A 13,057-nucleotide genomic window follows, 5' to 3' on the forward strand; every position below is an offset into this window, starting at 1 on the left:
TTAACGTGAAAGCCATGAGTTTGGAGTCTCTGAGACAACAGTTAGGGGTAGTAGAGTCATTTACTTGCTTTTTGTCGAGTCTTTGTTTTGTTTTGTATTTCTGTTTTGCTAAGGGACTAGCAAAAGTTAAGTGTGGGGTATTTGATAGGAGCATAAAGTGCGACGATATTATTGAGTATATGCCCCATTTTAGACTTGTTTCTCCCTTAAGTTTCGTGTTTTGAGTTATCGAGTCAGTTTAAGAGTCTTGTACAGTGTTTGGCGTAAAATAGGCGCAAAATGCGAAATTTATGAAAAAAAAATTCTAACGGGATCAGGATTCCTTACCGTCGACGTTTTTGCGGTCTTTACATTAATTCCCTTTATTTTCTCTTAAAAAAATCTGATATTCTCCACCTTTTTGTAGGAAATTTAAGACGTTTGACCAAGCAATGAAGAAGGGAAATAAAGGAGAAAGACGTTTCAGCTGGAAAATAAATAAAGGAGAAAGACGTTTTTAGTTCGGGAATAAAGGAGAAAGACGTTTCAGCTGTTAAAAGACCCCATTATGAGAGGAGTTAAGGCCATAAAGGAGACGTTTTCAGTTGGAAAATTAAAGGAATTATGATGCAATCCCATCCGTCCAATGATGAAGGGTATGATCGACAAAAGCCAACCAATGCTCCCCTATAAATAGGCAACGTCCAGAACAGAATTTCCATCACTTCCTGGCCAAAAACTATTCCAAGACTCTGCCCAATTCACTCCTTAAACTTCCATCACCTACAAGACCGTGACCACCATCCATCCATCAATCTACGAAGTTCTTAGGCGCTGAGTCAAGGACGCTCCACCACCATAGCAGAGACGAGTTCATCACCTTGTTGCTAAGCCGCTGAGGAAAGCTTCAAAGTGTAACTATGACTCTACTTACAATTTTTGTTTCGGTTTTGTGTGTTTGGATTTGCGAGTTGTGTAATTGGAGACATGAAATTTTCAGAATATTTGTATTAATATTTTTGAGATTTTCAGTTTATTATTGAGTTAATTTCGAGAATTCTTTTATGATGCATGTTACAATCTTGTGCCCTTTTATGTGTTTAGGTAATTTTCAGAGTTAGGTTAATAAGTTTGCATGCTAGAATCACGCTGAGTATTCTTGTGTGTATGCTTAATTTGCCAAGGGTAATTGTTATTTGTTAAGGCGCTGAGTTAAACAAGTAGCAATTAGTTCTAAAAAGTGGTAAAAATCATGCTTTAATGATTAAACGATTCTGGAAATTACGTGTTAAATTCTATGTGTAATGGTTAATTTGCACGTGTGAGTTGATTCGAGGGTTAGATAATACTACTAGTTAAGAGAATTACGCTGAGTGTTTTCGAAAATTAGTAGTATTAGGCTTGGTAAGGACTTTTCCGATCCAAACCTACATTAGAACGAATCAGATAAATGGATTGATCCGCTGAGGCTTTTCATTTGGGCTCTTATCTAAGCGTTTAAGATGGGCACATTTTTGTAGCATGTTGAAATGGATTTTCTGTTTTTACACTTAGTAATTTCTGAGTGGTATTGGTCTAGGTTAGGGAAGTCGATCATTGTATATAGTTTTATTTGTTTTGTTTTTATTTTAAATAGATTAGGAACCAAATCTCAAAAACCCCATTTTATTCTTTTATTTGTTAATTGACCTTTTTGTGTAGGTGTACCCTACAATCCCCGGACTGAACGATCCCTGCTTATCCTATACTGACAACTACATTTTTGCAGGGTTAAATTGTGAGGCTATTTTAGCCGCATCATTCCATGCGTCACAAACCCTAATTGCATGGGCTTTGTGGGCCTTGTATCCATTTTGCCGAAAATCCAATAAGTCTTGAGGGTTTTTGGGCCTTGTTGCTTCAACTTCAAGCCTTTATACATTCCAACGCCATAACACTTCATTCTTCCATTTCTCTTTCATGGTAACGTTGGAAACATCAGTGGTAAGCTTTCCTCCCTTTCGCAGGGTTTCCTGGTTGAAGCAGGAAAACTTCTTTTCTTCATTTCTGCTCATTTCTGTGGTCCATTGTTCCTCATTTTTGCTCCCCTTAACGTTTGCAAGCTCCTCTTTCCATTTGTGAGTTCATTTCCACTTTTTAGCTCGGAGGTCCTGAAAATAGAAACTAGTAAGAAAAATAGAAACTTTCCTAAAATGAAAAATGGCAACTTTCCTAAACTGAAAATGGGAAACTTTCTAAAAATGAAAAATAGAAACTACCAAAATAGAAACTTTCTACAAATAGGAACTTTCCCAATCAAAGAATGGAAACTTTCCTAAACAGAGTTTTATTAAGGAAATAACGCAGAAAATGTAGGGAAATACAGTTAAAACGTCGCATTAAAATGCTCCTATCATGGACCAAGGCCCACCAAAGCCCATGACATTAGGGTTTGTGACGCAAAACCCAAAACCTAAAGTTGTTTTACCGTGAAAACCAAAGGGAGGAGAGAGAAGTGGCGTGAAAATCAAGCAAGGATAAAGAAGATTTCGGCAAAGAGATTTCTTAGGGAGATTTTAAAGGAAAGAGAATATGTGTTGAACTCGAAAACCTCTCAAAAGAAGTCTAGATACATTCCTTGAAACCCTAAAGGAAGTTTGGCCGAATTGGAAGTGCAAAAATCAGAAAATTCTCAAGGTATTTCGGCAAGAAAATCAAGGGAAATATTCTAGGAAATTATGTGATTGGTTGAGACACATCATAGGGCTTACTTGGCAAGATTTCATTGGAGGGAATTATGTGGAGTTAACAAGTCTTTGCCGTGAGTTTCTCTAGGGTTTTGCACGGCCTTGGAGACCAAGTTGCCGTTCCCTATATAGTCTCCCCTCTTCTCAACGTCAGGGGTTCCTCTCCGCATACAATTTACACTTTGAGAAAAATTCAGAAAACTCTCTAGCCTAGCCGTGCTCTTCTCCATCCTCTAGGGCAACCACGAAGTGCAAGCAAGGCCAAGGAAGAAGAAGACAAGCCGTGAACACCATCCATCCTCCACCTTGAAGATTGCTTTCGAAATTCAAGAGACCACATCACCTTTTCGTTCATCACCATCTCCATCTCTTGGTGTAATCCGATTCTCCTTGTAACTTTGTTTGTATTTTCGTTGGTTATGCCTTAGTTGACACATATGTTTGAACAAGTATTGTTTTCTGAAATTTTATGATTAATTGTTAATTTTCAGATTCATGTTTTGCGATTTATGGTTGCTTATGTGTGAGTGTTTGATTAAATTTGCATGATAGAAATCTTTTGTATGATAATCTTGAATGGTTCGAAACATTTAGGGTTTTTATGTGAATGTTGCTATGAATTTAAGAACATGAATCAACTTTTTGGTTTTGTGTTCTTGAATCAATAAGTAGTAAAGGTTTTGTACAAAAACCGAGTTTAATCAAAGAAGATTGCAATTAGGTGGACTTTTTCATACTAAGTTGCACATTTGAGTTGATAGCCTTTCTAGGTGCTTATTGCGTTAAACATGTATGATTGACTAGCTTTCTAGGGCTTGAATGCATGTTTGATAGGATTAGTCTTTGTGCTTTCACTTAGATTAATTTAGCATTGAAAAGTAAAAGATGGGAATTGTTTGCTTTCTAACAATTTACATGATCAACTCCTCTTGCATGACTATGATGAACAATGATGAACTTGAATCAATTTTAATCATGAGTTTCGACTTTGATCTTTGTTCTTGCATTCCATTTGTATTTTTATGTTTTTGCATTTTAATTAGTTTGTTTACTTTATTTATTTTCGAAAGAAACCAAAATCAAAAATACCCCCCTATTTCGTGAATAGTGTATATGTGTGAATATTATACTTTGTTTTAATTTTAATTGTTTAATTGTTTGACAATGACAGGTGTACCCTCAATCCCCGGAATAGAACGATCCCTATTTACTTATACTACTAATGACATTTCAGGGTTAAATTATGCGCTTGCTTTGAGCGTATCAAGAGAAAAGAGGAAGCAACGTGCCAACCAAGCAAAGATGACGCAAGGAGAGATTCAAGGGAGAAATAAAAGGAAAGAGAATATGTGTTGAACACAAAAAGCTCTCAAAAGACGTCTAGATTCATTCCTAGAAGTTCTAAAGGAAGTTTGGCCGAAATTGAAGTAGAAAATCAGAATATTATCAAAGTATTTCGGCAACTAAATAATAGGGAGATATTCTAGAGAATTATGTGATTGGTTGGACCACATCATAGGGCTTATGTGGCAAGCTTGCATTGGAGGAAGATATGTGGAATTATCATGTTAGTTCCGTGGGAATTAAAGAAGATTACACGGCTTGGAGAGCAAGGAGGCCGAGCTCCTATATATACTCCCTTAATGAAGACGTTGGGGGTTCCTCTCCATACAATTTACAACTTAGAAAAATCAGAAAATCCCTTTAGCATAGCCGTGAGTTTCTCCATCCTCTAGAGCAAGCCACGAGTTCAAGCAAGGCCAAGGAAGAGAAGAAGAAGCCGTGACCTATTCCTCCACCATCCACCATTGAAGACTTGCTTTCAAGCTTCAAGGATCACAACGAAAATCATTCATCTTCATCTTCCATTGATACGTGCAAAAGCATTCGCCAATTTAAACCCTGAAAATGTCGAGCGTTAGTATAGAGCAAATAGGGTATCGAACAAACCGGGGATTGAGGGTGCTAACATGTGAGAACAAATTAATAAAACAAAGAATATACAAGTCACGAAACCAAAGAACAATCATATACAAATTCACGAAAATATTTTACAAGTTTACAAATATACACACAATTTTCAAACAAACAAAGAAACAACAAAGAGTTAGAGAGCACATACATGTCACACGAATTTGAGAGCAAAAGAATGAGAGAAACAACAAAGATATACAAGTATATATAGGCAAGGACGAAATTAAGAGAGAAAACTAAGTTAGAAAAGGTTTTGGAATCCCACTCCTATTTATACACAATTTACAAATCCATATCACGTAGGGAATCCATATACAACAAGGATTACTAATTATTATTTAATTTGAAGACTTAATCTCTAAGAAAACAAAATCCCTAAAAAACACCAAGAGAATCCCTAAATTTTAGCAATCCCTAAAAAACACAAAACAAATCCCTAAAAACCACTAAATTAATTCCTAGAAAACACTAACACATATTTACTATTCACGGAGACACTATTCACGAATTTAAAAACATTTTTTAAATTATTTTATTTATTATTTATATGAACATGCTACCTAAAAACTCTAAGTTAATTTTAATTATTTACACAAACAAGAAAACATAAAGATGGGGGGTTTTTGAAGATTTAAAACTAGAATTTTCGAAAACATTAAAAGAATTAAAAACAAGAAAACGTTTTATTTACAAAGGTGGGAAAAGAAGGATTTTTGGAAAACAATTCATCAAGAACCTTTCAAGAACAACATATTCATGCATCCCTTAATCTTGTTAATTACCATGGAACATCATCAACCAAGAAACAAAGATCAACGCAACCAATGTCCCTTATTTTACTTCCCTTTACTTAGTCAATTAAGCAACGCACTTAATCCAACATATTTCAAACGCAGGTATCACACAATCAACGCAACTCATGATCTCATGCATTCAAATCATTAAGAACAAGTGAAAGTTTGGTCAATGAACATGCAAATCCAAGTACTCAACGCAAGTCAATTCATCACATGCATAATCTGATTTCGACCTTTGTCCAAAGCCTTTACTACTTAAGTGAATCAGGGTTACAACGCATAAACCTAATTACTAGCTCCAATTACATGCAATCACTCTAAGTTTCGAACCAAAGAACAAGAACATGCAAGAGTTTTCCATAAAACAAAATCAGATCATCATTCCATAAAATCGGCATTTCACAAGAATCAAACACACATAAACACATCAAACATTGAAAAGACTATCCAAATCGCATCCAAAAATCAAAGTATCAAATCATTGTTTCGGTTTTACACAAAGAAAATCAAAAACAGAAAATCTAACTACAAGAACACTAAACCGTGAAGAATACATATGGAAGGTGGTATGAACAACCCTTAGAAACGTCCCAAGGTCCAACGCAGATCCAAGGCAGCGGCACAAAGTGAAGATCACGGCAAAAGTGGAGGATGGCACGGCTAGGAACTTGTAGTAGCGAAAACCTGAAACTCAAGAGCACCCAAGTGAGAAATCGAAATTGTGGAGAAAATTGTTAACCTTGAGACGTCTAATACACAAGGTATATATAGGTGAACGTCTCAAAGCACTCCCAATTCGTTTCTACTTGACTTCTCCAAGTTCTTGTTGATCTAGGACTTGTTTGGCACAAAACAGATTTCCGGCAGTCTTGACCTCAGTGTACTAAAACAGCCTTAACTTCCTCTAGAAAATAGCTATTGACAAGCTGTAAAAAGCTCTGGAAACTAGACATCTGTAGCTTTCCAACCATATAAGGATCATAATTTTCTGAGCTCTGAGTGATTTTCTATGCTCCGTTGAAGTTGACTGTTCTGCACAGGCAGTAATCCGAATCTGTAATGGATTTGACTTTTAAAGCTTAACTTGAGTCCAATTCGATTTTCCTTCACATCACATGCCTTTCACATGTCTTTCACGCCTTATTGAAGAATGAAACGTCAAGAACTTCCTAGAACCTTCAAGAATCTCACGGCAATTCCAATCCATACTCAACTAGAAATCCAAACTCCACATTGCTTTGAAATCCGAATTCCTTGTTGCTTTCTCTTCCATGTGCACGGCATATGATCTTCTTGAGACTTCTAGATACTTCATGAACGTTCCAAGGCTCTCCTAGTATGAGTAGAACTCCTTATGCAAGTAGGTTTCCTAGTTGAATACTGCTTTCTTTTCTGCGATGCTTCTACACTCTTCTGGAACCTTCTTGAGTAATCCTTATCCAACAGGGACTCCTTGTCATACTAGTATTCCTTATCTGAGTAGAATTGGGTTTCCTTGTCCAAGTAGAACTCCTAATCCAAGTCAGCTTCAGACTCCTATTTCAACTGGGATTCCTTTTCCTAGTCAAACTGGGAAAACTTCCATTTCTTCATTTTTCTTCATTTCTGCGCCACTTGTGCCTTCCTTAGCCATTTTTGGACTTTGAGACTCCATTTTACCTGTAAAAACACTAACTAAGTTAAATTGATCAAGATAAAGGAAATAACTTAGCAAAATATAGGGTTTAAACATTATAAACGTCGCATTTTATGCTCCTATCAAATTCCCCCACACTTAGCTTTTGCTAGTCCCTTAGCAAAATCAACATAACAAACCAAAAAGACTAAGAAACAAAAACAAAGACTAACGAAAATAAACTAAGTATGGAAAACGAAAACACAAGGACACAAAGACTCAAAACACTTAAACATGAACAAAGACAAAACGTTGACAAACACAATGACTACAACGTTGACTCACAAAATGACTTCTAAGCCCTTTAACATATTGTCTCAGCAATCTCATACTTTCAAGTCACCAAGATTAGCACTTAACCAAGCATCACATCTTCAAGATATTCGAGAGTTAATTACAAAATATAATCCACATATAAGCATGTAAGACTTGGGAGTAAACAATGGTGATGGTTTATCTCAACACATTTCAAACAAGTCATGATTCAACCTCACATAGATATATCACTCTTTCTTCTCTCAGATTCAAAGCTCATGCTTAAAAGCTTATCACCCAATGTTATGTGAAAGATTACGAAGTAGATCACATACTTAAGAAACAAAAGCACATATATTTTTCTTTTAAAGATCTCATGAAAGATATCAACTACATGCACGAATGAACCCAAGCCATAAGTTCAACAGTTATAACTCATCTCCACATCAAAGGCTGTCCCATCTTAAGGATCAAAGAGGTCTTACAATTAAGGGTGTAATGGGGCCAAGGCTTAAGGTTAAAAGAAACGAAGGGATAGGAAAATCACAAAGTATCCTAAAAACCTAGCAGAGCACTTGTTGATGTAGAGAGACCACTTCGAAATCCACCAAGTTTACAAAACGTCATGTCCTCCATATGAGCTTATAAAAGGGCCAAGTGTCATCATGTTGGGCCCAAACTTCATTCTAACCTTCTTTTTGAACAAGTGTGAATATGACAAAGACCAAATTTTCCAACAATGGGCCTTCAATTCAAAGCAAACTCCAAATCCACTAAGTATAGGGGACTAAAATCCATAAAACTTAAACAATAATACACATTTTTTTTTCTTTTAATTGCCGAAAATATATTCTTTCTTTCTTTTTTTTTACGATTTCTTTCTGCAATTACATACATTTTTCACTTATGGACAAGTCTACCCCCACACTTGAACTTCTTCATGTCTTCAAAATTCTTCCTTGACGCGAAAACTCCAAGCAAAGGCTCAAAAATATGCTCCACTAAGTCTTTAGAACAAAGGGTAAGGATATAACTATACTAAGGTTAAGGGTTTAGGAATTTTGAGGGTGATGAAAGAAAAGGCTTAATGTAGGCTCAAAGGGGTGAAACTAGGGGGGTCCCGCGACGGGCACAAATAGGGACACAGGCTATATTTGGCAATGGTGGTGAACATCCTAAGTAAGTTACCTTTATCCTTTCCAGAATCAGGGACATGTATTGATAAAAGTCTCAACAAGCATAACAGTGAATTCTAGCATTCTCTAGTCCATTAAACTTAATCTATGGCATGTAATCAATCAAGATGAAAGAATAATGAGATCAACAAAATCATCGCCAAGAAGATAAGAGTATAATTCATTTTTCGTTAATCACTCACAAAGAAAGGGCACATGGCTCAAATTCTCACTTAGGGTTATTTTGAATCATAACTTATCTTCCACATGTTCATATTCTGTACCAAAGTTACGCATGCACCATATCTACTACACATTCATATGCTTTTCATACGTCATAATTAACCAAAGAATAACATCAAACATTATCTCAATCTTGTGATCCTCTTTTAGCCTTAATTTCAGAGATATAAGTACATCCTAGACAGTTAAAAGGGCATCCTAAGACTTCGATCACAAAACATAAACAAAAACACACAAAAGTGACGCAACAAACATGACAAAAACGTTTGGACTTAGGGTTATTTCCCTTCTCCTTTCGGTAACTCCTTTGGAACATGACCAGGTGAAGAGAGGAACGATTTTGGCGGAGCTCAGCTCACTTGATTGACAGGGGACGAGACCCTTTGTCAGCTCTTCTCATATCCAAACTAGACCTTAGACATCACATCCCATTGGATGCGCCTACGATGAAGAAGATATTTACCCAAAATTTATTTTGACTCTAACAATAAATAAACAAAACAAAACAAACAAACAACACATAGAACAAAACCTAAAACAAAGTTAACGCAAATTTTTTTTTATTTTCTGATTTTTCCGATTTTTTATTTTGTTTTCTTTTTATAACCACAAAAACTAGCTAAGTGAAACGTTATACCCTTCCCCCACACTTAAATCATGCATTGTCCTCAATGTATAAACAAGTATAAAGCATACAAAGCATCAAGCAAGCATGGCATAAGAGATAACGCAACAAATCCTAAAACAAAAACAAAGTGTACGAAATTAAAAGAGAAGGGAAGAGTTCAAGAAAGCAAATCTGCGTTGATGGCTCCTCCACAGCTACGGATGAAATGGGTTGCCTCCCATGCAGCGCTTAATGTTTAAAGTCTTTCAGCCTAGACTTGCACCTTCATTTAATCCTCAGTTGGTGGCGCCTCTTGGAGGGGTACATCCTCCACATTGTGCTCCACAAATGCCTCATAGTAAGGCTTGAGACGATGGCCATTCACCTTGAACTCACTTCCAGTTGCAGGGCTCCTTATCTGTATAGCACCATGAGAAAAAACTTTAGTAACAAGAAAAGGACCAACCCATCTAGAACGCAACTTACCAGGAAAAAGTCTTAATCTAGAATGAAATAAAAGAACTTTTTGACCAACTACAAAGGTCTTTCCACGAATCATCTTATCATGAAAAGCCTTTGTCTTTTCCTTGTAAATCCGTGCACTATCATAGGCCTCATTTCGAATTTCCTCAAGCTCATTGAGTTGCAACTTTCTGTGGAGTCCAGCTTCGTCCAGATCCAAGTTGAATGTCTTAACTGCCCACCAAGCTTTATGCTCCAACTCCACAGGCAAGTGACAAGGCTTTCCATACACCAAACGAAATGGTGACATCCCAATTGGTGTCTTGTAGGCCGTCCTATAGGCCCAAAGAGCATCATCCAAACGTTGGCTCCAATCCATCCTTGAAGGTCCCACGGTTTTCTAAAGTATCCTCTTGATCTCCCTATTCGAAACTTCTGCTTGTCCACTTGTTTGAGGATGATAAGGCGTTGAAACCTTATGTGTCACATGATATTTCCTAAGCAAAGCTTCAATGGTTTTGTTGCAAAAGTGAGAACCTCCATCACTAATGATAGCTCTAGGCATGCCAAACCTATTCAAGATGTTAGACTTTATAAACTCTGCAACAACCTTAGAATCATTAGTCCTGGTGGCTTTCGCTTCCACCCACTTAGAAACATAATCAACAGCCAAGAGAATATAAAGAAAACCATTAGATGAAGGAAAAGGTCCCATAAAATCAATACCCCATATATCAAAAATTTCGACAACAACTATAGAATTCAAAGGCATTTGATCTTTAGGTCCTAAATTACCGGTTCTTTGGCATCTATCACATGTCATACAAAATTCATATGCATCTTTAAACAAAGTAGGCCAATAAAAACCACATTCCAACACCTTCCTAGCAGTTCTATCAGAGCCAAAGTGACCACCACATTGTCTAGAATGGCAAAACTCAAGTATAGCTTTTTGTTCAGTATTAGGCACACATCTCCTTATCAATTGATCAGAACCATATTTCCACAAGTAAGGATCATCCCAAACATATTGCCTAGCTAAATTCTTAAGTCTAGCACGTTGAGCACTTAGCATATTACTAGGAAACGTTTTAGACACCAAGTAGTTAACAATAACAGCATACCAAGGTTCACTTACCTGGATTCCGAAGAGTTGTTCATCCGGAAACATCTCCACTATAGGTATGGCGTCCTCCTCACTCACTAGTCTGCTCAAGTGGTCTGCCACAACGTTGTCAGAGCCCTTCTTGTCCTTGATCTCCACATCAAACTCTTGAAGCAAGAGTATCCAACGAATTAGCCTTGGTTTTGCCTCCTTCTTTGACATTAGGTACCTTAAAGCTGCATGATCAGAATAAATAATAACTTTAGTACCTAATAAATAAGATCGAAATTTTTCTAAGGCAAAAACAACAGCTAAAAGTTCTTTTTCAGTTGTAGAGTAATTGAGTTGAGCATCATTGAGTGTCCTTGACGCATAGTAGATGGCATAAGGCTTCTTGTCCTTCCTTTGGCCTAGCACGGCCCCAATAGCATAGTCTGAGGCGTCACACATGATCTCAAAGGGAAGAGACCAATCTGGAGGAAGCATGATGGGAGCAGACGTCAGAAGCTTCTTTAAAGCATTGAATGCATCCTTGCAATCCTCCTTGAACTCAAACGCCACTTCCTTTTGGAGAAGACGACATAGAGGCCTAGAAATCTTGGAGAAGTCCTTGATGAAGCGCCTGTAGAAACCTGCATGTCCAAGAAAAGAGCGGACCTCCCTCACACTTGTGGGGTATGGTAAGTACTTAACAAGATCTACTTTAGCTTTATCAACTTCTATTCCACGTTTTGAAACAATATGCCCTAAGACTATTCCTTGTTTCACCATAAAGTGACACTTTTCCCAATTAAGCACAAGATTAGTCTCTTCACAACGCCTAAGTATTAATTCTAAGTTATTTAAGCAATCATCAAAGTTTTTTCCAAAAACCGAAAAGTCATCCATAAACACTTCAATGATTTTCTCAATAAAATCAGAAAATATACTTACCATGCACCTTTGAAACGTACCTGGAGCATTGCAAAGTCCGAAGGGCATCCTTCTGTAGGCAAACGTCCCAAATGGACATGTGAATGTCGTTTTCTCTTGATCCTCATTAGCAATGGCGATTTGGTTGTACCCAGAATACCCATCCAAGAAGCAATAGAACTCATGGCCAGCTAACCTTTCAAGCATCTGATCAATGAATGGCAAGGGGAAGTGATCCTTCCTAGTAGTGGCGTTGAGCTTCCTATAGTCTATGCAAACTCTATGTCCAGTCACAGTCCTCTGAGGCACTAACTCATTCTCTGCATTCTTCACAACAGTGATCCCAGACTTCTTTGGCACAACTTGAACTGGTGAAACCCACTTGGAGTCTGAGATAGGGTAAATGACGCCACAATCAAGGAGTTTGATGACCTCCTTCTTCACAACCTCCATCATAGGTGGATTCAAGCGTCTCTGAGCTTCCCTAGTTGGCTTAGCTCCCTCCTCAAGCAAAATTCGATGCACACAAGTGGTAGGGCTAATTCCTCTGATATCCGCTAAAGTCCAACCAATTGCAGACTTGTGTTCTTTAAGCATCTCCACTAATCTATCCTCTTGAGTAGACGTTAATGATGAAGAAATGATCACAGGTAACGTCTCCTTGTCTCCCAAGTAGGCATACTTCAAGTGATCCGGTAATTGCTTAAGTTCTAGAGTAGGTGCCTGAATCACTGAAGGTAAAGGTTTATTAGTAGATGGGGAGATAAACAAAGAAGGACTTGACCTACTCACAAAGGGTGTTGCCTCAAGGGAGGCAACGTTTTCAAGGTGAATTTTCCCATAAGAAACCGTGAGCTCCTCCATAGGTATGGTGGCGCCATTCTCCATGTAGCCAACGCCATTTGCAATGGTAGAATCCATGGCATCCTCGTCCATAATCTCCATGAATTTCTGCGCAAGTTCATCAAGTATATCAATAGAGAAACATGATGAAAAATCAACCAAAGGATACCTCATTGCTTCAAAGATGTTGAAGCCAACAATTTCACCATCGAACTCCATTGTTAATGAGCCAGAATAAACATCAATTTTTGTCCTGGCCGTCCTCATGAAGGGGCGGCCTAGTAACAATGGCGTTCCACTCTTG

At 37.5% G+C, this 13,057-nt stretch overlaps 1 pseudogene; it reads right to left on the reverse strand.

Moving 5' to 3' along the window:
• The window catches only part of LOC133744531 (uncharacterized), a 125,138-nt pseudogene extending 112,166 nt beyond the window's left edge, over positions 1-12,972 (reverse strand).
• Positions 12,973-13,057: the final 85 nt, after the last annotated feature.

The sequence above is a fragment of the Rosa rugosa genome, chromosome 4 (genome assembly GCF_958449725.1).
Source record: "Rosa rugosa chromosome 4, drRosRugo1.1, whole genome shotgun sequence".
Lineage (NCBI taxonomy): Eukaryota > Viridiplantae > Streptophyta > Magnoliopsida > Rosales > Rosaceae > Rosa > Rosa rugosa.